Source organism: Symphalangus syndactylus, chromosome 7 (assembly GCF_028878055.3).
Source record: "Symphalangus syndactylus isolate Jambi chromosome 7, NHGRI_mSymSyn1-v2.1_pri, whole genome shotgun sequence".
NCBI lineage: Eukaryota > Metazoa > Chordata > Mammalia > Primates > Hylobatidae > Symphalangus > Symphalangus syndactylus.
In genome coordinates, this window is record NC_072429.2 from 62,118,111 (window position 1) to 62,145,940 (window position 27,830).

Sequence of the window (27,830 nt, forward strand, 5' to 3'; positions counted from 1 at the left end):
TTAAGGGATGCTTTTCTTTTTCAGGAAATCACTTAGTTGTCATTAGCTGACAGGATTTCTCGTCACTGTCCTTCATGGGTGGCTGCAGCAGAGCGCTGTCAGGCAGTGCTGGGCCTGAGGGGCTGAGGTGCCCACTGAGAGTGATTATTACTGCACCTGGGCCACTTCGCCACCTTGGTGGCGGGGCGAAGGCACTCTAGCGAATTCCACTTCACTCAGCTGGAAGACAGACGCTGATTGTCAGGGAAGGGGAGGAGAATGCTGGCCTCCTTTGTGAGTCTGACCTCATTCCCGCAGAGTCAATGGGCTTGGGTTGCTCATCTCTTTTCCACATCGTGTTTTGGGAATCAGGGTTAGGCAAGTGGTCAGTTGAAGAGCCAGCAGAAACATTCCAACCTCACATCGTTCTTAGATTCTCTGCTTGTGACTCGAGTTCCTGGATTTGACCACCTTTTCTTGGAAGAATTCAATTTTGAAAACTCACTGAGCACTTGTTGACTGTTGAGGAATAATAACAATGATAATTTTTTAAAAATCAAAGCTCATGCTCACTGAGCATGTAAATGTGCCAGGCCCTGTGCTACACACTATACAAATATGAGGACATTCAATCCTCACAAGAATTCGATGAGGTCAAATCAGTTATGATCCTCATCTCTCAGGTCAGGAAAGTGAGGTGACAGGGATGAGATCTCTTGCCCAAGAGTCCAGGCAGGGCTCCTCAGTGGTAGAGTCTGGCTTTGTTCCCAGGGTCCTTCTGCAGGGCTGCCTCCTACACCACCATTCAGTACTCAAGAAACTTGCAGCCTCCTTGTGCTAACTGTTAGTACAAGACCACGTTAAATAATTACTAAATAGGGGTGAAAGCAATGCAATGCAGAAGTGCAAGGGGGAAAGATTTGGTTGTAAGTCAGAGTGTGTGAGAGGATGGCAGGCCTTCCTGGCAGAGGCACAAGTGAAGAATGCACAGTGACATGAGGGTCTGGAGGGGCTCAATCCGTCTTGGGAAGGGTGGGGTGCAGCATGCCCACAGTGTGCACTCTATGGAGCCCAGGGTGGGGAACAGCCTAGAACACAGTTTGTAGCACAGTGGGTATGAATCCAAACAAAGGTGGGTGGATTTTATTCTGCACACTACAGGTACTACTTTTAAATTTTAGAGAAGAGTGTCATGAGACACCTGTGTTACAGGGAGGAAACCTGGATGTCAGGAGGTGGATTTAGGTAAGAGAGATTGGGGCAGGGAAGCCCATCAGGGTTCCAGGGGAGAGGCGGGCAGGGGCAAGTGGGGACGGATGGGGAGCAGAGGCATGGTGCTTCAAGGCCTGGTGACAGTGTGCATGTACAGAGGGACGATTGTGAGTTCACAAAGGGCCCTGGTTACTAGCCTGGGTGGCTGAGAGGCTGGTGGAGCCTCTGTCCAGTGGAAGCCCAGGGAAGGAGAGACTCTGGTAACTGCTTTGGAGCTGAGGATTATAACCCAATTATAGACTTATTTCTTGTACATGTGTGAGGCTTCTGCAGGTCACCTGTATGGAAATACCCTTGACTGCCCAATAGGGGCTCATGGCCCAGGGAGAGATCAGGGTTGCAGTCCAAGCATGTAGACATGCTTTGAAAGCCATCACAGCTGGTGGATGGACCCGGAAACCAGTGGAGAAGGGAGGAGATGAGGATGAGGCCCATTGGAGTACCTTCTGGCAGCGAGCAGCAGTGGAGGATGGGGTGTTGTCTGAGAGATGCAGCCAGAAGGGGGTGAGTCAAGAAATGGGAGGAGAGGGCTTCAGGAAAGAGAGAGAACTTTTACCATTTCCATTTCAAAAGGCTTTTTTTTTTTTTTTTTTTTTTTTAAGGCAAATAGCAGAGAGGAATCAACTAGCGATGGCAAACAGAAATACAGCAATTCTCCATCATCTCCCTGCTCCAGTCAGACTGTTCTCACGATTTATTTCAGTCAGATGAAGATGTGCTTCTGTGTAGCTGGGAGCAGTCAATTAAAGAGATTAAAGGCAGAAAGGCTGCTGCAGCAAAAGTATTTAAGTTTTAGTTTCTTCTGCAGCTGTGCTTTCTCCACTTTCTCAGCAATCAGAATTTCCTTACCCCCTGTTCTTTGTCTGTTGGAATTAAACAGAAGCTATTTCTTTTCTCTTACAGTTTTTTTAAAAAGAGATCCTAGCGCCATAGATTTTTATTTTCAGTGTTTATGCCATGTATGCCATTTAAGCATAGGAGTGCTATATTTAGTTTAAACTTTAGCATGCCTAAAGAACTCATTCCTTTATCCCCAATTTTAGGACAGGCAAATCAAAGTTAAGAGTTCGCCTAAAATTAAACACTGTAGGTTAGGCAGTGTCAAAACAAAGACAAAAACAAACAAAAAAACTGTTTCATGTTCCACCGACCTCTGCAGGCAAATCCCATTTCAGTCTCTACGCTTGTTGATTCTTACCACTTACAGATTCTTACAACAAGCTGCCACTGAAATCATCACATTCTGCCTCTTCATTTACTGACTGAAGCTCAGTCTGGTTAAATAGTTTACCCAAAGTCCTGGGGTCAGAAATGTCTGGATGTCCTTATAAAAGCCCGCAGCTCCCACAGCTGAAGTTTCTTCTCACCACCCACAAGCTCGGTCTCACTCCCTCAGGTGAAACGTGCCTTAGACGGGAGGGATTTAAGAAACTCTAGTGCGAACTAGAGCAGGCAGGTGCCTGCTTGCTGCCTGCAGGCCTGCAACGCCTCTCCAACACAGGGTTTACACATGGCTTTGGCTTTATGCCTGAGAATTGGTTCCCAGGTTGGCAACCACGTGTCTGCCTTGTTTCTGTGCCTCATGGTCCTATATCCAGCATCTTAGTCCTTCCTAGACACCAGAGCCTCCTGGATCCCTGTCCACTCCCCTCCTGGTGCTGTGGCTCCATTTTTTTTTTTTTTTTTGAGACAGAGTCTTGCTCTGTCGCCCAGGCTGGAGTGCAGTGGCACGATCTCAGCTCACTGCAACCTCTGCTTCCCGGGTTCAAGGGATTCTTCTACCTCAGCCTCCTGAGTAGCTGGGACTACAGGCGCATGCCACCATGCCCCACTAATTTTTATATTTTTGGTAGAGATAGGGTTTCACCATATTGGCCAGGCTTGTCTCGAACTCCTGACCCCATGATCTGCCCGCCTTAGCCTTCCAAAGTGCTGGGATTACAGGCGCGAACCACTGCACCCGGCTTGTGGCTCCATCTTTGAGCCTGGGGCCCTGCCACCTTCCAATAGCCTACAAGCTTGGGTTGCTCATTGCCTGGTTGCCAATCTTTGCCACCTGCCAGGAGACCTCAGGGCTTTTTCAGGACCATTGTGTCCACATAGTCCGGAAGCCCTTCTGCCTGACGCTCTGGACTTCCTGCCCCTCTGGGTTGTGTCTGTTCCTTTGGGGCTGGCACCACCCACTGGAGGGCGTTTCCACACCTACTCTTCCTTATCCTGCTGCAGTTCCCTGGGCCACATCTTGAGATATGATACAGAATTATTGAGTAGTGAAGCCAGGACTCCTAACTTCTGAGCCAGCATTTTTTTGATTGAGTCACGCTTTGTCTTTTGTTTCCTGTTTGTTCTAGGTCTGCCACTTCCTAGCAGTGTAAATTTGGGCAAACTCTGGGCAACATTCCCACTAGAAGAAAAATCAGGATGATCATACTAACTTCCAAGGGTCGTTAGGAGGATTAATGAGATAAAAGAGCTTGTGGTATATACTTGGCACTCAAAACTGTTTAACCTTCCCTGAAGGCCCTTCTGTAACCTCTCATCCCTTTTTTACTAATTGCCTGCTTTTTCCCTGTGTGATAGGCGCTTACTGCAGGGACACGTACATTTGTGGACAGGCATTGGAACAGCACTGGGATGCCGCTCCACCTGTCTTCACTCACTGACAAGGAAAGTGATGGGCATACCTTTGAAAGTAGGATCACATCTTCAGGTTAGTGACACATGGACTTGCAATAAATACCTCATGAAATGAAATCCATTGCCCTAGTTTCATGGTCTCCGTAAGGCCTTTCTTTGCTTATGTTTTGTCTTCCATGAAAGAATGGACACAATGATACTCCCTTCTGAAAGTGTAAAAGCAAAAATAAAAGCAAAAATCCCCATATGGAACAAAATTCAATGAGACCACTTAACTGAAATACTTAACAAGAAGAAAGCAGCCTTTGCAATGCTTGACCTTCTTAGGAACGGTCTTTTCCGTGAGCACCTCTGGTGCCCGGTGCTCCACAAATGTGATCTTACTTAAAGACCTCACAAGAACCCTGGAGAGGCTCAGAGACCTCCCCGGGTGTCAGGGGGAAAAGAGTGCGGTAGAGCCTATGTTGAGCCCAGGGCATCTGACCCGAGGGCCCGCTCTGCTCACCGAATGGAGCTGCCTCTCAGTTCATCAGGCCCGTGAATGTGCAACAGACAGGTTCATCACTCCAGCGGAGGCAGCGTGGACAGCGGGACCCGTAGGTGACATTGCAGCTCTTCTAAGTCCGTAATTCTCAGGTGGAATACTGAAAATTGCTTTAATGACCGCTGTAACTCCATAATCAAATGCCTGAAGTTCCTTCTCCTTCCTCCATGGGGCGGTGATTCCCGGGAACGAGTACGAAAGCTCCGCTTCACACCCGACACATTCCTCTGTTCCTCTGCATTTTAAAAACCCATGTCCTCTCCATGCGAGGCTGGCCCCGGGTTCTTTCTGGCCATGGCCTGTGTGGGGAGGCTGCCTCCCTGGCACCCCAGGCTCCCTGTGATTTTGAGATTGTTCATTTGGAGTCCTGCAGCCACCTTCGGACTCCACAGAAACCTCTGATGAGCCATGATGGGGTTGGCTGGCTGGAGACGCAAAGAGAAGGATAGCTGTCCTTGGCCGTCTTTCTGGTTTCCTGGCTCCAGGATTTAGACATGGGTAACAAGGACAAAAACATGTGAATCCTTTTCTACTAAGAACCCCTATAAGGTATTGGATAGTTCCAACAATGTACTTATTGAATATGTTAGCTAATAATGATTCCGTCTTCCTGCCTTCTGTATTTACTGACTCTCTAAAGAAGTAAAAGGCCTTAGAGTCTCACTTTTTCATTCATTCTCTCACTCTTGCCTATAGTAGACACTGAGTGATTCATATGCATCAGATAACATATTAGACATTTGTGGCCAAAAGGCCAAAGACATTGGCTTCTATAACAATGGGCATGTGTTATTGTTCTTAATTTACAGCTAGGGCAAATGAGGCTCAGAAGCATTAAATAATTTGCCCTAAATCACAGAACTCACAAAAGAGAGAGCTGGGATCAAGTGCTTGTTGGCACACATGCTGACATCGACATGAAGCTTCTTTGGCAGGAGAAAAGGAAGTAGGTAAGACCTTGCTTCTGGGGTTGGGCAGACCTGGGCCTTTCTGGCAGTTGCATGTATATATTTATATATATGATCTGTGGGATTGTGGGCAGGGCACTTAACCCTTGTGAGGCCTAGTCTCATCTGCGCAATGAGATGGTGACAGCATCTACCTCATAGAGGTGATGCGAAGATTGAATAAGGTGCTTTGAGTGCAGCCCTGAGCACAGCTAATGCTGATAGGTGGTAGGGACTATTACTTTTTTAACCCCTATTTCTGATACAGAATGGAAAGGCTGGAAGAAAAGATGCAACTAGGGAGCACTTAGGCTTCAATAACTGCACCATATAGATCAACCAAAGTCAAACTTTCCCATTAATTCCCTGATTGCCCTCATTATCATATTAAATAAATTTTACAAGTCTTATTACTGTCAAATCACTTTATCCGAAGGCCATGTCTCAGATCAGATGTCATACACTCAGAGGCTGAGGAGGAACAGAGACATCTCATCGTTGATCAGGGTCAACTGATCAATTGCAAATTGGTTGAGACTATAAAATCTACATGTGTTTTACTGATGGTTTGGAATCACATGGCATTGAGGCTGCTCACTGCTGTGGGGTCCAGATGCTGGTCCATTCTGCATGCAGGTGGAAGGGCTCACTTACAGAGAAGGAAGTCAGCAGAGACGCCTTGGAGGCCTATTTCCATTACACACATTCTCCTTTAACAGAGGCCTCTGAACACTGAAGTGGCAGCAGTGAAATGATCGTTGTAAAATGACTCTGTTTTGGTAAGGTCATACTCTTTTGGACTAAGTGTGTTCTAAACTCACTTCCTTCTCTGGACTCCTAGAGTCTGGACTATCAAAGGGAGTTGAAGAAATTTCAAAATCAAAGAAATTTGGGAATTGAAGAGTATCAAGAGTGTGTTACCATCAATGGAATCTGCGGATTCCTCACCAGCTAATCGGCAGGCTGATCCCTGCTTAGAGTCAAATGCCATACATGTGACAAGTTTTAATGTCGTTCTCTCTTAAGCTGTTTCTCTGCACTGATAGAATCTTGGAAGCCAAGAGGTGATTGACCTGCTGCGTCTCTCGGCTCTCCTCACCATAAACAAGGTGATGAAACTTTTGAAGTTTTCAGAAAGTGAACAATGAAAGGCAGCAGCTATGCGGACTGTTGCCAACATCACTATAATTTAAGCTTTCCAGGGAGCAAATCCCAATGTGGGTAGCGGCTCTCCTGTCTGCTGGTATTAGATTTCCGTGTCCTCTCTCTGGCCCCTCTCAGCTTGCCCATCCAGGCTGCCAGGCCTGCTTCTTTGCTACATGTGTCCAATTTGACTGTGACAATACTGACGGCTTGATGTCCACAGAGGATGGGAGGGTTTCTCCTCTGGCCCAACGGGTGTTAAGAGAGCTGGGTTAGCACTGATGTCTCAGGCAAATTGATCTTCATTCCCATGAAGCAGAGAAACACTTTAAAAGAATGTCTAAATCATCTGGTGTATTAAGGCATCAAGTTCTTGCACAAATTGTACCAGACATTTTTTTCATTGTGGCAAGACAGGCATTTTGCAAAGATGTCAAATCACATAAAGCCGCAGCGCAATGCAGCATCAAAGACGTAATCTGTGCTTGTCGCTTTGTCAGGCAGGAGTTACCATTAATAAACCCAGCGAGCGAAGTGGAATCCAAACACACTTTGTACCTCCGCCATGATGGACAGGTGAATGCCTTGGCAAGAGTTACTATGGTTCTCCTGGCCCCTATATATCTATTTTCTTTTGATCTTCTACAAAAAGCAGCCAGCAAGACAAGCAGCAATCCAGAGTGGTACAAATTAAGAGCTTTGGTCAAAGCCTTAATATTGAGAAACAGGGCATGCTCGGACTTAGCAGATTCAGGCATGTGAACTGTTGGACTTACTATATATAGGTCACAGAAATTAAAATAACAAGTGGGTTAGCGAGATGAATGGACACAAGGACCTTTCTGTAGTGAGCACGGAAATGGATGTTTGTCTGCTTGTTCTTTCTTCAGACTGGAAGCTCCTGGGGAAATGACGCTACCATTGCCCCCCAAAACACAAGGCAGAAGTGGAGTTCAACATACAGGGGGCTTTGGACAAGGTTGCTGCTGATCATGGTTCCTAAATAAGCCTTTGGGTTCATTTCCTGATCTGTAATCAAGGAACAAAGGGATTGTGCTCTAATATTTTTTATTATAAAATTCAGTGACTCTATGTGTCATGTGATTATCTATCTTATCTATTGTCTATCTATGTGTCATCTGTCATCTATCTACCTATCTGTCTTTCCTATTTATCCACCCATCTATCTAATCTATCTCCTTACATACACATTTATCCCTCCTAATGTTAACAGACACCAAGAGAAACAGTGTTTGTATTTTGAGTAATCTGAGGCTGCTGCAAAACAGTTAAAGTAATAAAAAAAAGCACACATACACATATATGTGTAGACTCTTTCAGAAACTACTCCTGGGCCTTCCCTCTGCTCTTCTCTTTCTCCAAGGCTACAGCAGGTTGAGGGCATAAAGAGGCCTGAGAAGAATGAGTAATGCAGGGTCGATATTCGGGTCAGGTTGGAAGCGGTGCAGCCAGGTGTGCCCTGGCGTTCTATGAGCTTCCGGGATGTGATACTTGCCAGGTCTCATCAGTGAACACCATAAAGCTTTTTATTGAGAAGAAAATTGTTGCTAACTACTGAAGTTACTTACAAAATGTTTGTTGAATAAACGAGGGAGAGAGGGAGGAAAAGAAAAAGAGGAAGAAGAGAGAAGAAAGTTGGTGGGGAAAGGCTACTGGAAGCTCTGACAGCATGTTTTGAACCCTCAGAAGACTGCGAAGGTTAAACTGTCTCAACAAGCATCTTGCTTTCCCCAGCCTTGCTTACAGTGGATGCTCAATACAGACTTGAGTGATTAATACAGTGATGAGAAAAATGGAACTGCAACCTTTTAATTGCTTAATTGGTGGCCATAAAGTGATGGCTGAATGCCAAAAGGCTAATGGTTGTCTGCATTCGGGTGATATTTTTCTAAAGGTAAGTCTATTTATTTTCTATTTGTCCTTCACTGACAGGTGCCTAAAAAACATAGTTTGAAAAAGTTACTTGTAATTCACTTATCTTACTTAATTTATAGATCTTTCTCACAGAAGTAGCCTAGCTATAAAGCGAGAAAATAAAATGTTAGGAAAACTATTTAAAAGCCCAAGTAATCGGTTGGTAAGAGATCCTTTTTGACCCTAAAGGCAAAATTTGCAAAGTTAATGAAAACTGTGGTTTAAAAAAGGTGTACATAGAAATCTGCAGATGCTTGAAGCTGATATGACATATTATTTTTTTAAATCAATAAAATTTAATTTAATTACTGATGAAGTTGAATAGGTACAAGTACTCTATTATAGAAATGAGGTTAGATTCTGCAGGGACAGAATGGTGTCTAGGTAAAGCAACCTGCAGCCAGGACCGCAATGATATCCGAGAAGCCTCCTGTGGCTGTGAAGAGTGTCGTAGGATGGGAACCAAACCCTAGCCTGCTCCTGGCCCTTTCTGGTTCCGATTTGTGATGCTCCTGACCTGGACGGAGCTGGAAGAGGTCTGTTTTCTGACTGTGGCTGTGCACCGTGACTCAGGCAGGTCTGTGGGCCCACTCTCCCTTCCCATTTGCTGTGTTTTCCCTGCCAAGTTTTTTGTATCCATTCATCTGGCTCCAGCTTGTGAACCTGCCCCTGGCCCTTGTCTGCTTCTCTTGCTGGAAGATTCACTCTGATGGACATTATCCTGAATGCTACCCTCACTCTGCTTGACCCTGATTGAGACAAAGGAAGGAAGTGCCCAAAGTTTTGCCCCACGACATGCACTGGTCCATATTTTCACAGTGAAAATTACAGCAACAATTTGAATCTTAGTAAAAGTCTCTCATCATTTTGAATACAAGCTGCAGAAATGGATGGGGCTTATGGCTGGGTCAGTTCTGGAATGGAAGGATGTGCATGTGGCCTCCCAGAGGGTGCTAACCCCATTTTCTAAGAAGTGTGGCCTTGCGAGCACCATAGGAGTGACAGGGTTACTCTTTTGGTCCCACACTGGCCAGTGAGAAGGTATCTTGTCCTTGAAGGAAACCTCAACCCTGAGTTCCTTAAAGCAATGTTACTAAGACCCATTTGCACAGTGGATCATGTTCTAAGTGTTTGGTCTGCATGGGTGAAGGTGGCCCCAGAGCAAACATAGCCAGGGCTCAGCACAGAGCAGTTCCAATCTCTATCCTCCACGCAGGGGCAGGTACCCTAGTGCAGTAGTTCCCAAAGTGTGGCCGGTAGACCTCTGAGGTCCCTTATACCCTTCCCAAGGGTCTTTGAAGTAAAAACTGTTTTTATAATAATTCTAAGACGTTTTTCCATGACTTATCCACTGGAGTTTTCTAGAGGCTACCTACTGCTATTGCAACAGATTGAATACAGAAGGAGGTACAAGAATCATCTATTATTAGCCAGACATGAAAAAGATTCGCAAAAATACAAAATGATGTCTTTCTCATTAATTTTTTTGTTTCGATAGTCGTTATTTTTCATAAAGTAGTTTACTTTTGTTAACATGTAATGCTAATTTATTACAGCTAATTTCAAATGAATTAATAAATATGTACTTAAAATTCCTGTTTTAATTTCTAATATAATATTAGATTAGATATGATATCACCACATTGTAATGGTAATTGATAGGTGTAACCAACACAAACAAAGGCCTTTTCGGGTCCTTCAGGGATCTTTGAGTGAAAAGAGGATCCTGATCACAAAACGCTAGTGAATGGCTGCCCTAATGGAAAGGACCTGGCCTTTGGCCCCAGGCTTGAATCCTAACTTCTCCCCTTAGCACTGAGGGTATTGGCAAGCAGCCTGCCTTTGCTGAGCTTCAGCTTGCTTGTCTGTGGAACGCAGATCATGCTAATCCCCAGGGAGATTTTGCAGGTAGGACTGTAGGAGCCTCGGCTGGAGCTACAGCCGCAGCTGTGTACAGCCCTCCCGCAGGTCCACTAGCCACCGGCTGGAGAATTGAGTGACTGCGTCTCTCCCTTTGTCCTTAGCCTTAGCTGGTGCAAGGAAGCTGCTTTAGTGAACTTCCAGGAACTGAGTCATTCACGCAGACTCACTTCCTTTCCTCTCGTGAAGATTCATGATAACCATCGTGCCTCCCACTCCTTGTGTGCTCTGGGATACCAGATGGCAGGAAATGGACCATTTCGCTCACAAAGGGAGCTGTCCTCAGGACAGCCACAACAAATGCCAGCTCAGCCGGCATGTCCTCTCAGGTTGCAGGTGGAACAAGTGGAGCACAAAGTATCAGACCAATGTCTGCAGTTCCAAAGTGGGGAGTCAGTGTGCAAATGCTGGCGCCTGCGTGTCTCCACGGTTACTGACCCAGATGCCATGCTTTCCCTGGGGCAGGCACCTGGACTTGACCCAGTCAGGTACAACATCCATAAGGAACAGCATGAGCAGCATGTACCTATGAGTCAAGTGCTAGGTGTATATGGCTGAGTTGATCCATTGTCCACTTGTGGCTTCTCCCACTGTGTCTGCCTTTAAGATGTGAACTCAAATTCTCTGAGCATGTTCATGATACTAAGGCCTTCAGTAGTCCTCCTGGAGAGAGAGGCTCTTAAGAAACAGGGCAGCAGACAGGCAGGCAATCTTTTGAATACAACGTGGAAGAGGGAAGGTAAGGCATGACCACCCCAGATTTTGGAAGCGGTCTGTGAACATATCTGGGTCTGTGTTATCAGCAGCCCATTGCTGACTTCACTTATAGGATTCTAGAGCTTTTCATTCACTGTTGGAATGGAGACCTTTTGGGTTTAGATTAGATCATAGGATTTGGAAGTGTGGGGAGAAGCTGACTCAGCTGTCCTTGCTCAGGCTGTCTGCCATCATCTCCTCAAGCCACTCAGACTCCCTCATTACTGCCCCATGGAGATTCCTCCTCTCACTGTGTCTCAGCCTCAAAGAGAAAATGATTCAGCAGGGACTTGGGTTCCTGTACTGCTAGGCGCTTCTCCGTGTGGTCTAACGATTCCTTGCCTCAGAGGATCCACCTCAGACACGTCAGGACACCAGACACCAGAATTGGGGAGATGTGGGTATCTAGACATGAACTAGAGGTTTTTCAGCATTTCTTAGGGAGAGACAATATTTTGGCAGAACATTTACAGGGGATGGGGAGTCTGATGACGGTGGGGTGCCATGTAAATCTTAGGAGTGGCACCCGTCATGAGCTAGAGGATTTTAGGTCTAATAGAGGTGTTGCTACCCCTGTTAGTTTCCTCAGGATCTAAACCCTGTCATTTGGAAAGTGGATTTATGTGTGGTTGTGTTCTCTAAAACAAAGTTCTCTTCATTCTCCTTTAGTTTTTATAGGTGTTTTGAGATTTCCACCTTTCTGAACTGTGCTGAGAAAGACAAAGGTATGGATGCATTAGAGCTGCCCTTGAGTACAAGTTTTTAAGGAAGAGCAGCATACACTTAGCATGTTGGGGGCAGTGGGAGAAACCCTAGGGGGCAGAACCTGAGACACTGAAGCTCCCTGATTCTTCCTTCCAGGGTGTGAGCGAGAAGCCTGCTCCTGTCCTGAAGCTTTTGTGCCTGCATCCTCACAGCCTCACCGAGTCTCCACGATGGACTCCTGTGCCCACTTCTGACCACTCCCCTCTTCTCTTCTGTTCTTAGGTTAACTCGCCTTGCCCAGCCCTCCTATGTAGAAGAAAGATCAGACAGAGCCTTTGGTCTATTCCTTGCCGTTATCCAGCCAGGCTGTCCTCCCGATGGCTGCATCAGCACGAGCGCTCATGTCAGAGCTGTGAGCAGTTTCCTTGTCGAGGCCAGGTGGGATTACAGACTTGGATTCCTGTCTGTGCCCTTATTCTAAGAACCCAGGGTTTCTACTGCATTTCCACCCATGTTGTGGGTAGGGATGGGAATAGGAACATGCATTTTAAATGACAGACAGAAATAGCAAGAAAGGTTTAATAAAATCAGGTAGAAATCAAGATTATGGGGACTATTCTGCTCACACAGTTATTGTAACCTCTGAGCTATCATCAAGAAGAAGTTAGCTCACAAACCTATTGTTTGGCTACTGGCTCGTTCCAGAAAGAATGGCTGTAAGTGTTGGTTTCAGGGTGAATTATCTTTTCCTTTGGTACTTTCTGCCTCCTTCCATAGCAGACATTCATCTTCTGTACACGTGGACATAATGAGCGCTGAAAATGCTAAGCCTGGAGAGTGTGGGGTGGCTCTGCCATGCAGTCCTGTTGGGACAAATATGTAGAAAGTCCAAACTCCCCGCTGGAAGTCAGTGTCAGAAAAGAGGCTCCAATCCCACTAGAAATAAATCTCTTTCTTTGTGGTAAACCTAAAGAACAACACTCACTACTTCCAGAAAATCTTCCTTAGAGGTATTCAGAGGAATAGGAAATACAGTGCTGTGGTGTACTAAAATATTGCCATGATCAATATTAAACTTTTGAATTTGAAATATTATGAAATTCAACAGACATCAAAACTTTTGCAGAAAACCACATGATATCTGTAGAGCTCCACATGCACTAAAACATTATTTTTTTGGATGATAATATTTGAAAGCAACAAGAATCTTAAAAACTCTCCAGGGAAACAGTCACGTTGGCTGCCCTTGCAATGAATTTGTCAACATGTTTTATTTGGCTTTAACATTTTAAATGTAAATGTCTTCAGTTTTGCTATCAAGTCCTGTTTCCTCACAACCCTGTATGGTTTCACTTATTTCCAGTTCCTTCTTGTCTCCTCCTGGATGTTATTAACCTGATGCTGGATTGGTACTCAGTGTCTTTATTTTAAAGGTGAAGGTCCAGAGAGGTGAAGTGATTGAACTAAAGCCACAGAGCAAATTAATGCCCAAGCAAAGATGAACACTCCCCCCTCCGCCATGTGTTCTTTCACCGAAGGATGTTCTCCCCTTATTTTTTAATCCTACCAACAAAGAAAGGAGCTATTCTGATGTGTTTTTAAATAGCATGCTATTTTAGACTGCTGTAGAAATTCATAAAGACATAAAATGATATCTGCAGAATGACAACCCTGGACCAATATCTATACAAGAATCTTTAACTTCTGATGACTCCCTCATTTGGGTGGGTAGGGATGGCGCGAAGGTGCATGGCGAGGGTGCTTGATGGCCCATGGCAGTCCTCCTCACCTCCCTCTCTAAAGTTGCTCTGGGGTGAGCAGGTGTGGGGTCCGGTCTACTCCTGGGAATGCTTTTTGCTGTAGGCAGCCCTTTTGGAGATAGACGGAGGTTTTGATGAGGAGAGGAAAGTTCTATCCCTTCCATCCTCTGAAAGTGCACATATCCCTGGTGGGGATATCAGGGTTTTATTCTGTATATAAAAACAAATTTTCGGCCGGGCGCGGTGGCTCACGCTTGTAATCCCAGCACTTTGGGAGGCCGAGGCGGGCGGATCACGAGGTCAGGAGATCGAGACCACGGTGAAACCCCGTCTCTACTAAAAATACAAAAAATTAGCCGGGCGCGGTGGCGGGCGCCTGTAGTCCCAGCTACTCGGAGAGGCTGAGGCAGGAGAATGGCATGAACCTGGGAGGCGGAGCTTGCAGTGAGCCGAGATTGCGCCACTGCACTCCAGCCTGGGCGACAGAGCGAGACTCCGTCTCAAAAAAAAAAAAAAAAAAAAAAAAAAAAAAAAAAAAAAAAAAAAAAAAAAACAAATTTTCTATCTGTTATCACATTTCTTTAAAAAGACTAGATAGATTTTCACTAAAGCCAGGGGACAGTTTGGGTTGGGCTGATTTCAAATAATGCTGTGACACATACATGGGGGATGTCAAAGAGATTAAGCCCTGAGAGGTGTGACTGGAGGAGCCCTTGGGTGGTTCCCGCCCTCAGGAATGATGAATGGCTGCAGGCTCCCACTGAGTAGCCCATGAGTCCTACAGAGAATCTGCTACGGTCTGAATCAGCATCTGAAGCTGGACCAAGACATCAAGGTTTTTAAGGACTTGCAGTGAAGCTGGAAGACCATTGATGAAGGGCTTAGCTGAAAATGAGCTGACTGTGACAATGGGACTTAGAACGCACCCATGGGCTTGGGAGTGGTGTGCACATGCCTGCATGCCTGTGTGTGCACCCATGTGTGTGTGCATGTGTGGTGGGATGCAGTGGCAGGAAGTAGTTCCTAGGAAAAAAAAAAACATTGAACTTCATTAAGGACATAGCTCCAGTGGAGGCAAGGTCACAGCCCACGGACAGTATTCAACCTGGTTGTTCCTGACTGTGCCACTTGGCCACCTGTTGCTTTTGGGTCACAAGCTGCCAAACCCTAACCTAACCCACAGCAGACAGATGCTTGTTTTAACGTGGTTGTGCTGCTCCCAGGTAGGAGCTGGCAATCTTTTGAATAAAACAGTGAGAAGGGCTCTGGCTTTCCCTGCATTGTTTCCTGAAATCTTTTCCACTCAGATTACACAACAGAGGAAAGAATAATTGCAGCAAGAGAAAGTTTAAATACTACTCATATTATTTACACACACACAGGGTCTGCCAAAGAAGTGCAGTGAATGTCCACAAAACTTCTCAAAGATTTTTCCCTTGAAATTAAAGAGAATAATTGAGGCAAAAAGTTAATTTTCTTTTGAGTTATCTAGAATATTGCCTTGTTTTTTGCTTTTTTGTGCAGACATAGAATTAGGCCAGTCAATCGTAGAGAAAAGGTGGAGAAATATTCTTCTTTGAATAAAAAGACTGGCTTTGAAAATTAACCTAAATTTGTTTTATCTTACACTGTTCTATGCAAACTACTGCCCTGCAAATGAAAGTGTGACAGTGGTTATTGTCAGACACAGGAAAATATAGTCAAAGAGATTTCCCAGTGGATTTCATGCTTTATTTTATACTGAATACAATTTAGCCCATTAAAATAGTTGGAAAATCCAAAGGTAAATACATGTAAAGTCTTTAAAGCATGATTTTAGTTGTTAAAGTACTGTTAAGCCTCACTAATTTATTTTAAAAAACAAACAAGGCTGGAATGCCAATATTAACACCAATATTTGCATTCAGAATCCATTCTCCTCTGAAGAAATCACCACACAAATATTTCCAGTTCCGCTTTACCTCCCTGTCCTAAAGTCAATATCCAGGAGTGAGAAATGAAAGAAAATAGAGGATAGAGATGCCGGCGGTAACTATGAGTGTGAAATAGATGGAACTTTTCTTCCGGTCCTTTCTTCTGGGCTGTTTTTGTTCTCTCCCATCCCTTGGGGACTCTGGTGACATTCCTCTCTTCCCTTTAGCCAGCTGAAGCTCTCAAATTGATCCCCAATTACCCCAAGTTTTCCATGACATTGATTTCATCCTCTGCAAAAAAACAAAAAAACAAAAAAACAAAACCTTCCCCTTGCCCTCTGTCCCAACAAAATGTTTGCAGGGCATCTACCCAGTCCAGGTGATAAAGAAGTGAAAATAAGGCAGAGCTTTGCCACTGGGGCTCTTCCCCAGCCAAACAACACACGCATCTCAGAAGAGGCCTTGAGCCCCCAGAATGACTGAGTCGTGTAAAAATGAGCAGCACTATTATCAGGGTCAGTGGTAAAACATTTTGTGGAAGGGCATGTTATGAACTGAATGTGTCCTTTTGAAATTCCTGTGTTAAAACCCTAATACCCCCATGGTATTAGGAGGTGGTCAGGACGTGAGGAAGGTCCCCCATGAATGGGATGATTCTCCTTATAAAAAGAGACAGGAGGGAGCCCACTTCCTCTCTCTCTGCTCTCCTCCATGTGAGGATATAGCGAGAAGGCTGCCTGTAAACCAGAAAGTGGGCCCTCAGCAGACACTGGATTTTTCAATACCAGGGACTGTCCATTCTTGAGAACTGTGAGAAATAAATATCTGTTGTTGAAGCCACCCAGTCCATGGTGATTTGTTGTAGACCCCAGAACAGACTAAGATTTAAGGCAGTTTTTTGACTGTTCCTTAGGTCATACCTCCTGGATGACGCTCAGCTTCCAGCTTTCCACCTAGACCTAGTGTAGGCAGGATGGGCCACATCTACCTAAAAGCCTCCCAACTTGGTCTCCGTCCTCATCCTTGCTTTTCCAGCCCACTTGACCCACACATTCTGGTGAGTGACCATCTTTCTGCAGAGTGAATGACAGGCCATTCTCCTTTCAAAGACCCTCACTGATTTCCCACCACCTATCTATGAATTCCAGACTCCTTATTCTGTCTCTCTAGATGGCCTGTGGGCTGGGTCCATCTGCTTCCCCAGCCTTCTGTTTGACTGCACCCTGGTACACATCCGGTGTTCTCATGATGCCACATGACTTATGATTTCTCAATCAATTCCTCACTTTTCTACTTCACGGTCATGCCTTTCCTGGACTCTCTCTGCCTCCGTTCTCTGCTTGCAAACTGTCCATTCATGTGCTGCTTTCTCGATGGGAATGCAGTGTGAGCCCCGATCCAATCAACTCGAGCTCCCAGAGCATGTTCCCCATCTTCCTCAGTGGTTCTCATAGGAAGATGTGCTTGTCACAATCATTTGAGGAGTTCCCTTGAACAATTCCTAACTTTCCTTTCCCTCTCCCAAAATCACTTTCTAAAGCTCCTCAGTGATTTGCTACCTCCCTGAGGTGGAAAGATTGCACACTATTGCTTCGATTATTCAGGAGGGCTCATTACCTGAATATTCATAATCCCAGGCATTATAATTATAGCACTCCACAGAGAAGTAAAATATTATCAATAAATTGACCACTTACACAATTAGCTCCCTTAATCATGCCTCCCTGACTAATACTATCTTGGTAGTATCTGCTGGACAACCTAGCTGATTTTTGGATGGCATTTCAATGCAAAGTGATTACAAAATGAAGATGAAAAGATGGAGAATTTCATGAAATTGATTAAACTGATGCTGGTGATGCTGGGGAACTCTAAATCACAAGCAAGAAAAATGAGTATCAGTGTATGAAGACCAGATAAGTGAAGAAAAAAACTAAAAGTGATAATTAATGTCGTCGTAGCTCCTCCTAGAGAGAATGATTTGAAGAGAATTGAGTAAGAAATGCTTATGGAATAGCTGGTGAAACTTGTGTGTGTGTTTAAATAACTCTCTTTATGAGCATGCTGTGAAAGCCAAAGAGGAAGTGAAAGATATTCCACCATGCCAGTATATAATCTGTTGATAAGATGAAGCCCATACCCTCCATCAATGTGTAATTATTTGTTCTATGAATGAGTGCATGGTGTAAATCAAAACCATGTCTTATTAAATATAATAAAACAAATGTATTTTCATGATGCTTAGTTTTATTTTTCAAGATAAAGGTAACTTTTTTAGATCTATGAGGTTTTGGCTCTTATGAGAGCTATTGTAACTTGTTCTTCTTTGGCATTAATTTCCCTCAAATAGTAAGGACCTCCTATAGTTAGTTACTCAGATGTCTACATACCTTACTAGGCAGTAAGCTCGTTGCAGACATCAGCCAATCTTCATTCTCATATCCATAGTGCATAACTAGTATCCAAGGTAGACTGAATGAAGGGGAGCTAGTTAAAATTAATAGTGAATGTAAAAATTGGTTTGGTTTTCTTTTGAGAATTAGGTTTCCTTGGGCTTCAAAAAAGCAGTTGAGTTTTATCATTTTGGCTACCAAATTGAGAGACTATTTTTGTTTTCTTACATCGATTTATTGCATTTGTTCTACATTCCCAGTTAAACTTCTCATGGTCAGGATCTGCTTTCATTGTTAATCCTCACTGTTCCTATAAAGGCATCATTCTAGAGCTCCACTTGGTGATGAACTGTCTTGGGCAGAAGGGAATTACTCAGACAAGCTCATGGGCACAATCTCAACTTTTTGAAAGAAGAGAAAATTCTGGATCTCATTTATTTACTTGGAAAAAGGAGGCATTTATGTTTTATGGGTAGTGCTTTAAGATGACTCAATGTCTTTAAAAGGGACGTTTGTTTATTATTACGAACCCAACTTCTATGCTCAGGATTTTCAGCTGAAACTAGTAGCCAGCTTGATGACTTCTGGCCCTGACTTCCGGCCCTGACTTCCGGCCCTGACTTCCTTGCCAGTTATCATGCTGCCTACAACTGTATTGTGGACGGCTGAGCAGGCCAAATTGCTCCAATATTTCTATATTTCATAGAACAAAACATTTTCTTAACTTTTTACTAAAATTTCAAACCAAACAAAAGCAGAAAGGTTAGTATAATAAGCCCCCATATAGCCATCATATAGCTTCAACTATTATGAATATTTTTGCCACAATTGTTTCACTTATTTCCTTCCTTCTTTCCTTCCTTCCTTCCTTCCTTCCTTCCTTCCTTCCTTCCTTCCTTCCTTCCTTCCTTCCTTCCTCCTTAAGAAGTATATTCTAGCCATATGTCATTCTATTCTTATGTACTTCAGAAGAGAAATGAGACCAATTATCCTTTAGAAATCCCATATTTTAGGATTTTCTGCTTGATTCTTTGTGGTGAAATGTAACTCAATTGTATTTTTGTTATTTTCTGAAGAAGAGATGCTGATGTCTCCTTCATAGTGCCTTATTTTAGGAGATATATGACATCTTGTCTCACTTTTCATTATTTGAAGACAGTCTGATCTTCACATCAAGAAGTTTCTCATCAATCTTTCATCAAATGGCTTCATCCATTTAATGATCCTTGCTAAATCCATTATTTTATTTGACATTTTAAAATGATGATGCTTCTAATTCTATTATTCTTTCCAGATTAATTGGCTCAATTTTTTTTAATAAGAAATTCCCCTCATCAACAGGGGAATTTGGTTACCCTGCATTCAATGCTTATAGGAAAGGCAAGATAAATGCTTATTTCTTAACTTTTAATTGCCAACTTTCAGAGTAAAAAGTTGGCACCCTAGTTAATTCCAAAGTGTTGAATAAGGTCCACTCTTCCCCTTTTTTGGGCTTTTCCTCATTTATTCATTGATATTTATTTATTTATTTGAGAAAGGGTCTGGCTCTGTTACCCAGGCCGGTGTGCAGTGATTCAATCTCATCTCACTGTAATGTTTGCCTCTTAGGCTCAAGTAATCCTTATACCCCAGCCTCCTGAATAGCTGGGACTACAGGCGTGTGCCACCATGCCTGGCTAATTTTTGTAGAAATAGGGTTTGGCTATGTTGTCCAGGCTGGCCTCAAACTCCTAGCCTCAAGCAATCTACCTGCCTCAGCCTCCCAAAGTGCTGGAATTACAGGCGTGAACCACCATGCTTGGCCTCTTTTAATTTTTAATAGTAACTCAAATGTACTTTTAAAAAAATATATTTAATGTGTTTCAGTCAATTAATTAATTATCTTTTTAAATAACGTTGTCTCATCTTTGGCCAAAGTCCCTTTGTGTTGGCTTTGGTTTTCTTTTAATGTGACCTATGAATCTTTGGTAGCCTCTTTGCTTTCTGGGATAATAAGACACTCCATTCTCAGCCTGTGTATTTCCCCCGCTGGCCTGGGAACCTGCCATTCCTCCTAGGAGCCCTCTCTCAGTAGTGAGTGATACCTGCACTTGACAATCAGGACTATTGGTGTGTTCATTGCAGTTGGGTTGTCATTTTTTCCATGCCTTTTTAGAGGACATCCATACAAAACACATAGCTTCGGGAAAAAAAATCATGAGATCATCCTGACAAGTTAAACTTGAACTATAAATAATGAGCTTTTTACTTACCTTCTTTCATCTTATACTTGTAACTCCTTCATTTTACACTGATGGCCTTGGTTCCTAACAACATTAACAAAATTACTTATTTCCACCATCCTACACTCTATATAGGAGAGTTGCAAAATGATCGATAGTAATATTACAACTACAAAATCAACTATTAAAGTGTAAGATCTTCTTTGCGTCTCTATTTTTCTTTAGAATATGTCTCACTAAGTTAGTATAGCCAAAATGCTGGTTTAAAACATTTGAAATAAGTCATTTCTTTGTAGTTATGTCATTAACTTGGCCTATAGATTCATTCATATGCTTATTTTAATATTTTAGGTATAGTTATATTTTGTTTTTTATGTTTTGAATATGGAAAATATGTATTTCTAAATTTATATAACAAAGTATATTTAGAGAAGTATCCCTTCATTCCTACTTCCTATTCTTTTGTGTATTCTTTAATTTTGATTTACCCTTTTAGTGTTTGCTATTGCAAACATTAGAATGTGTGTGTATGTGTATTTTTCTTCACATAAAGGATATATGCCATACATATTTTTCTTTGAATTTACAGTTTTTAACAATATATCCTAGAAATTGCTCCAATTGGAACACAGATCTCTTTTTCTTTTTCTTTTCTTTTTAAACCTACATTATGCTCCACCGTGTAGCTATATAAGAATTTATTCAACCAGTTCCTTAGTGATGAACATTTGGGCTGATTCCAATTTTGTTGTTATAATGAAGCTACAATGAATAAACTTGTGTAAATATCACTTCATTTTTGGGAGGTGTACCTTTAGGGTAGACTCTGAGAAGGGTCTCTGGGCCAGGGAAGACCGCACCTGTAACTTTCTGACGTCTGACTCCATGGGGTCGTGTGGCATCCCATCAACCACACATGGGAGCTCCTGTTTCTCCACTGCCTCCCCAAAAGAGAATGTTGTGAAACAATGTTACAGGAAAGAAGTAGTATCTTAGTGTAGTTTTGATCCAGTTTCTCTTATTGTAAGGAATGCAAACCATTTTTTTTTTGTATTTCATGTGTCAGCAGAGAATGTTGTAAAAGTTTTTGATTCCTTAGAGTAAAGCATTTAATCAAACTCACCATGTAACTTGCCAGTTCGAAAACTCAAATGTATTTTCACATTTAACAATTTGGTAGCAGGATAAGAAGAAGAGAATGGCTTTGAAGTCTCTTTTTTCTAAAACTATATACTGGGGCTCTCTCAGGTAAGTAAATCTCTCAGTGCACTTGGCAATGTACAGCGAACAAAGTCATTGACAAGGCCACTGCCCAGGTACAGGGAAGAAACCAGTGCCAGGTGATTCAGGGCCAGAAGATGGTGCATGAAAAACAGCAGCAGGGAGAAAGCAAAACCTCATTTTATAATCAGTATGTGAGAAAGTGATTCAAACACTAACACCAAAGTGCCCAGCACTGAGCTTTAGCAAAATGAGATTCTAGCCCTCCCACCCATAGTCTAAACTTAGGCAAATACAGCTTCTAATGGAGGGAGAAAGTTACTAAGAGTCAGTTTTACAGGTACTTACAACATTAAGGTTTCCTATATGTTAGAGAAAAACAATCAATTGATGTAAACTATAATGTATGTTGATGGAACAAAAATGCAGCATTTACTTTGTAAAAAATCCTTTTCAGAGTCTTCTAATGCAAGAGCAAATATAAAGGACAAAGACTGTAATTCCTTTTGATATTAAAATTGTATTTATTAGGCTTTCCATTGCTAATCATAAATGTTAAATTGAAATTGGCAAATTATACCATTAACCTAACTTCCTTAGTTTTTTGATGAGATTCACAGGAACATCACTAGAAATCTAAGGTCAAGAAGTTAACTAGAGAAAGAAATTGATTTTCTTTTTGTTTTTAAATAAATCTTAGCCAGAAGCCTCCACATGCTCACAAATGAGTTGTTATCTTTTGGCCTTACAGACAAACTTACTTGAAATTGAGATAACCACGGGCCAGTTTCCATTTGTCAAAGTTTGTTTTTTTTCCCTTAGCATTTCCCCTTAGGACTGAGGGGCATTTCAGAGGCCTCTGAACAACATCCACATAGCAATTAGAACCTAGAAATCAGCCCTGGGCAGGAACTTTGACCGTGAGTCTTGGGTCAGAGATGGGAAAAGAGAACTATTAGCTGTGTGGGCTCTAGTGGGCACTAGGAACCTGAGGACATGGATGTGTTTCCAAGTAACTGAAAATAGCAGTAACTAAGCAGAGAAGAGAGTGTGTTGCCAGGGACTTAAAAGACAGGCTTATAACTTCACTTCATTTCTACAGATGTTTAATAAGCAATGGGACTACAAGAGTCTGGCAAACTGGGGGTACTCAATAAACATTTGTTAAATGAGTAAATGATTGCGAGACCCTGGAGTGGAGGCTACAGGAGATAACAATCTAGCTCTGACTTTATTTTTCTCACGTAGATGGTATATCTGTATTCCTTCTTCACTATTTGCAATTGATTTATTCCATCTTCCCTTGAAATTTCACATTAAAATGCACTTCTTCCAATCATTTTCTGATGGATTCCACGAGACAAACAGAATCCATTAGGCAATATGTAGTCTTCATCTTATATTGCTCTTTATTGTGAAAGATTAGTTTTATAATAATCTGGGGCCTTCTGAACATTATATGAATGCTACATAGGTTACAGGAAACTTGGAGTGACATATTAGCTAGCAAGAAATCATTTCCTATCAGGATGAGAATATATTAGTTTTCTGGGGCTACTGTAACCAAGTACCACAGACTGCGTAACTTCAACAACGGAAATTTGTTGTCTCACAGTTCTGGAGACAGGAAGTCCAGTACCAAGGTGCCCGCAGGGCCATGCACCCATTGGAAGTGCTGGAGAAGGATTTGTTTCAGGCCTCCTTCCCAGCTTCTGGTAGTTCGCTAGCTGGTGGCAGTGTGACAACAGTCTTCACGTGTCTCTCTCCCTGTGTGCATGTTCATGTTCATCTGTCCAAATTGTCCCTTTTTAAAAGAAGACCTGTTATATTAGATTACGATCCCCCACCCCGATCACCTCATCTTAGCTGATTATATCTGCAAGGACCCTATTTGTGAATAAGGTACCATTCTGAGGTGCTGAGGCATAAGACTCGGACATATTTTGTAGTGTCACAATTCAACCCATAACAGAAGTCTTAGTGGAGAGATCATCAATAAAAATCAATTATGTGTCATTAAATGCTTGAGTGTAAGCCTAGGATAACAGATCTGAATAGGGAATTAGTAGAGCTCAGTATCCTTTAATTGTCCTATGAGTTGGATGTGGCTAAGGAAGTCCATTGCTATGGACTGAATGGTTGTGTCCTCTTAAATTTCATACGTGGAAGTCCTAATTCCTAAGGTGATGGTACTAGGAGGTGGGGCCTTTGGGAGGTGATTAGGTCATTGGAGGTAAAGCCTTCATAAATGGGATGAGTGCCCTTATACAAAGAGACATGAGGGAGCTTGCTTCCCCTCTTTCTGCTCTCTGCCACAGGAGGACAAAGCAAGAAGGCACCACGTATGAATGAGGAACCAGCCTCACCATACACTGAAACTGCTGGTGCTTTCATCTTGAACTTCCCAGCCTCTGGAACTGTGGAAAATAAATTTCTGCTATTTATAAGCTATCCAGTCTATGGTATATTTTTATAGTAGCCTGAATGGATCAAGATATCTGTAAAAATTTAAGAGTAAAAAGTTGCTCTTTTTTATTCCAGAAACAGCCTTTTGAGAATATGTCATTATGAATAAGACATTTTTGGCCTTAAAAGGAAATTATCTTGTTGAGATGCCAGGATACATATAATTTAGAAAACAACAAATTGGTTAATATTAAATGACATTCTTCTGAACCTACAATGAAAAGAAGGTAAACGTTTAGGCTGCCCTGGTTGCAAACATTTAAAAGTAGAAAGAGATTGACTTCCTAAATGGCAGAGTTAGGAGCCCAGCAGACCCTCTCCCTAGTGAAACAACCATTTAACTATTGAAAACTATTTTTTTAAAAATTACTATTAAAATCTGATAATTGTCCTAACTTACAACACCAAGTAGTGAAGTATCTATTCAAGAAAATCTACTAAATCTCTCTGAGAACAATAAGACACAGTGACACTTAAGCCACGACCTGCTCATATCACCCTCCCTTCTCTCAGCTCAGTGTGACAGAAGTTCCATTCTGAGTGGGAACAGAGAGGGGCTCCATCTCCTCTTGGCTCTCAGTCTAGAGCTACAGTACACCCTGAGAGGGACAGGCTATTGGCCTGTCTCATTACTCCCAGCTTTGGGTTACAGGTGGGTACAGCCAAGAGGATGTGGTTCCCCTCTCCCACCAGTCTCCCACTTGTAGCAGCAAGGCAGCTGGCTGAGAATACTGGGCCCTGGTCTCCTTAGCCCCGGCTCAATCAGAGGGCAGAAGGTCTATGTCCTTCTGGGGAGGAGCAAGCTGAGAAGACTAGGGTCTACCCTTCCTACCCAGAGCCCCAGTTAATGGAGCAGGGGAGTCATTGTGGGAGAAGCAGGTTGCTGACCACAGCCCTAGCCCTAGGGAAGTAGTACATAGATTCTGCCTAGGGAAAGAGGCAATGCGTGAGAAGAAAGAGCTCCAGCATCTCTGCCAAAGGGGACAAACTTTATCTGTAACAGAGAATGTGGAAGTTCATGCCTAAGGGCACTGTCAAAACCAATGTAGATCTTGGTGGTGAGCAATAAAGAAGGTGATCCACGATACTCACAGCAAGAGTGAAATGGCAGATCCCCAGGAGGTTTAACAGAGAGCCAAGGACAGCCCAGAGGGCTGAGAAGAGTGCTCCTGGAGTCAGAGCAGCCTCAAAGACAAGCAGTGCCTTACAACTTTAATCAGATCAGACCATGGGGCACTTTATGCACAGGATGTTGTCAAAAACAGTACAGCAATCAGCTAGCAATTAGCAGAGGCTAGCAGCCAGGTGTGATACTACAGAAGCAGACCTGGAAGCTTACTGGGGAGATCAGGGAAAGAGACAAAGAGAGCCCAGCTAAAATAACTAGAAAACTGCCACATTAAGACTAAGATAGAAAGTGTCTGTGACTTGCATAGTATTTTATGCAACATATAATATTGTTAATAACTGCAGAAGCTATAGACATTTGTTATATGATACAATGTATCAGATCTGGATTTTTTAGAAGTGAGGGACTAAGATATATAATAAATATTATAATGAAGTTTCTTCCTAGATGAAAAAAAATCTGTTTAAAAACAAAAGAAAATAAATGTGTTAGAAGAGCTAGTCCTGTCAATTTAAAACGAGGTGCATTAAGTCCACTGGCCTGTACTCCCACTTCCCATTGTACAATGCAGGGATCCAGAGCTTTCTTCATTTTTCCAGTTGCAGACTTATCTCCTCTTCGCTACTACATTCCATGATATATTAAAAGCAAATTGTTTCAATGGCAGCAGGTGTGGAAATACCTTCCCAATCTCCATTTTGGCAATACTGGGTAGAATTTTAACGTACAGAAACTTCTTATTGAATCCTCAATTAGGAACGCGGGAACACATTGCAACAGGTGTCAATCTGCCTGGCCGTTATTTGAATGAGCGCCTTTCTGGCTCAGCCATATCCAAACCATTAGGTGAGACTTTTATAAAAATGGCTTTCATCAGTGCTTTGTGGGTTGTGCTAATCAACTACTGGAAGCAAGCATTCACCATGAAAGATCAGGGGCAGAACTCCCTTCACGGGACTCTCAGGCTTGCTGCATCCCGTGCGGATGTCATGCATGCAGTGGGCTCTGGGGAAGACTCAGCGAGGGACCCAGGAACTCACGAGGTGGTGATGCAAGACTCTCCCCTGATCTCAGGAAGGGCTCCCTGAGGATGTGAACATTACTAAATGAAACATCATGGATGTTTCAGATCATGGTGGTGGTTATTTTCTATCTCCTCGTCCTATAAAATGGATAAGCATTTCGATGTCTTGACATTTCATTAGGCACGGGTGTATTCCATTTCACAGGGCTTCAGACTCTGTCTTCTGCCTTCAGACTCATTTTAAATACACTTTGGATAAAATAATTTTAAAAGGATTTTTAAAATTATACATATGAAATTTCTAAGCAATTAACAGAAAAAAAAATAAAGACACAAAGAGTTTGGAGCCATAAAAGACATTTTTATTCCTATCACTGTAATTGCCAGTTCTTTTTGTTCAGTGTTCTTTTTGTTGGTATAATGGAATGTCTCTCCTAGTGGTTCTTTCTAACAGGTCAAGCAAAATATTTGCATATGAGTGCAATGTATTTCTAATATGCTATGTACTTTCTAAAAGGTGAGACTCCAAAGATGGATCCAATTTTTTTAAACAAATATACCAAAATGTACACATGAAATCTCTAATGACTGATATTTCAAAGCAATTTTCTTGGAAGCCTGTTCTATCTACTCTATTCCGTGATGCTACTTTGCTGAGCTGTCTCTGGAATTAAATTATTTCATTCACTTCTTCAGTAGATACTGAGTACTTATGGGCTAGGTACTCTGTAGAAGCTATAGATACAGCTGAAGATAAATAAAGCATGATGCTTGACTTTCAGAAGCATATGGCTTAGCGGGGAGGGGAAGAGTAAGGTATGTGCGGAGGCTCAGAGACAGCTTCACAGAAAGGAGGTGAAATCTGTGCAAATTCTTGAAGGGGAAGATGTGCCAGACGAAAATGGGAAGAGCTCAGGGTGAGCCCCAGAGACAGTAAGTAGATGCCCATACAGGCTGGAGTTCTGAAGCCTGTCCGCAGCCTTTGCATAGGTGGTATTTATCAAGTGGGGTGTGATGCGAAAACAAGAAAGATGAGGCGGACAGTAGGCAGGGCTTGGGAGGAATAGTAAGGCCTTCAGAGCCAGCATATGATGTGGTCAATGACTCCTATCTCTTTCTTTATAATCACAAATTTTAGTTGCCCTTAGAGCATATTGCCAGTGTAGAGCATCCTTCTTTACCTGACTTAAATCTGCATTTTCTTGACATTTTCCAAAAATTATACCTACTTCTAAAAAAAGAGGCTACACTATTGTTGTATTAAGGCCATTCAAAAGAATGGTCATTAGTTGCGATGACCATTCTCAAAGAGGAGTCCCTGCTGTATTTTTAGCCATGAGAATAAATCACTGAGCTCATCCATGGAACCTGTTTTGGGGTGCCAGAAATATTTGAAATTTGTAAGTTGAGTGTATTTGCTAAAGAGTCAGAATGATTGCCTTATAAACACACATTGGAGACTGATGGATGCTTTCAGAGGCACATTGGATTTGCTCTCAGCTACTGGCTTGGGTTGGTTTTCTTGACAGCTTACATTTACTGTCATTATTCCTAATTCCCTGTTTATTAATTTGTAGGTCAGTGTCTCCACCTCACTGTGTTCAGGGACCTTCTCCCCCAGTCAGAATAAACTTAGCTTTTTGAGTGATTCTAGCCAATGATTCAGTTAAAAACAAACACAGCAAAAAAGGAGAGTCCTTGCTTGTAACTGCCATTTCTCAATCTAACGTTTGGCTATTTTTTTCTACCCTGGTAAAAATATTTCAGCCGTTCAGATGGTAAGTTCGTAGGCTACTATTTCTAGAACATTTTTGTTCCAAGCCTGCAGCCATTCTTACTCTAACCATAATCTGACAAGTTAAAC

The 27,830-nt window shown here is 42.6% G+C and overlaps 1 protein-coding gene and 1 long non-coding RNA gene across 6 annotated transcripts in view; one reads left to right on the forward strand and one right to left on the reverse strand.

The window, feature by feature from the left end:
* Window positions 1-27,830, reverse strand: part of XKR4 (XK related 4) — a 430,447-nt gene that overhangs the window by 118,351 nt on the left and 284,266 nt on the right. The window lies entirely within an intron of this gene.
* LOC129486451 (uncharacterized) lies at window positions 209-17,668 on the forward strand. Of its 3 annotated transcripts, none has more exons than XR_010121888.1 (6): window positions 209-2,032; window positions 3,603-3,730; window positions 3,832-3,961; window positions 5,242-5,382; window positions 12,121-12,276; window positions 16,425-17,668. It is a non-coding gene; the product is annotated as an uncharacterized lncRNA (long non-coding RNA). The 3 variants fall into 3 exon arrangements; XR_008658984.2 differs by having other exon boundaries at window positions 1,425-1,451; XR_008658983.2 differs by lacking the exons at window positions 12,121-12,276; window positions 16,425-17,668 and adding an exon at window positions 6,406-7,614.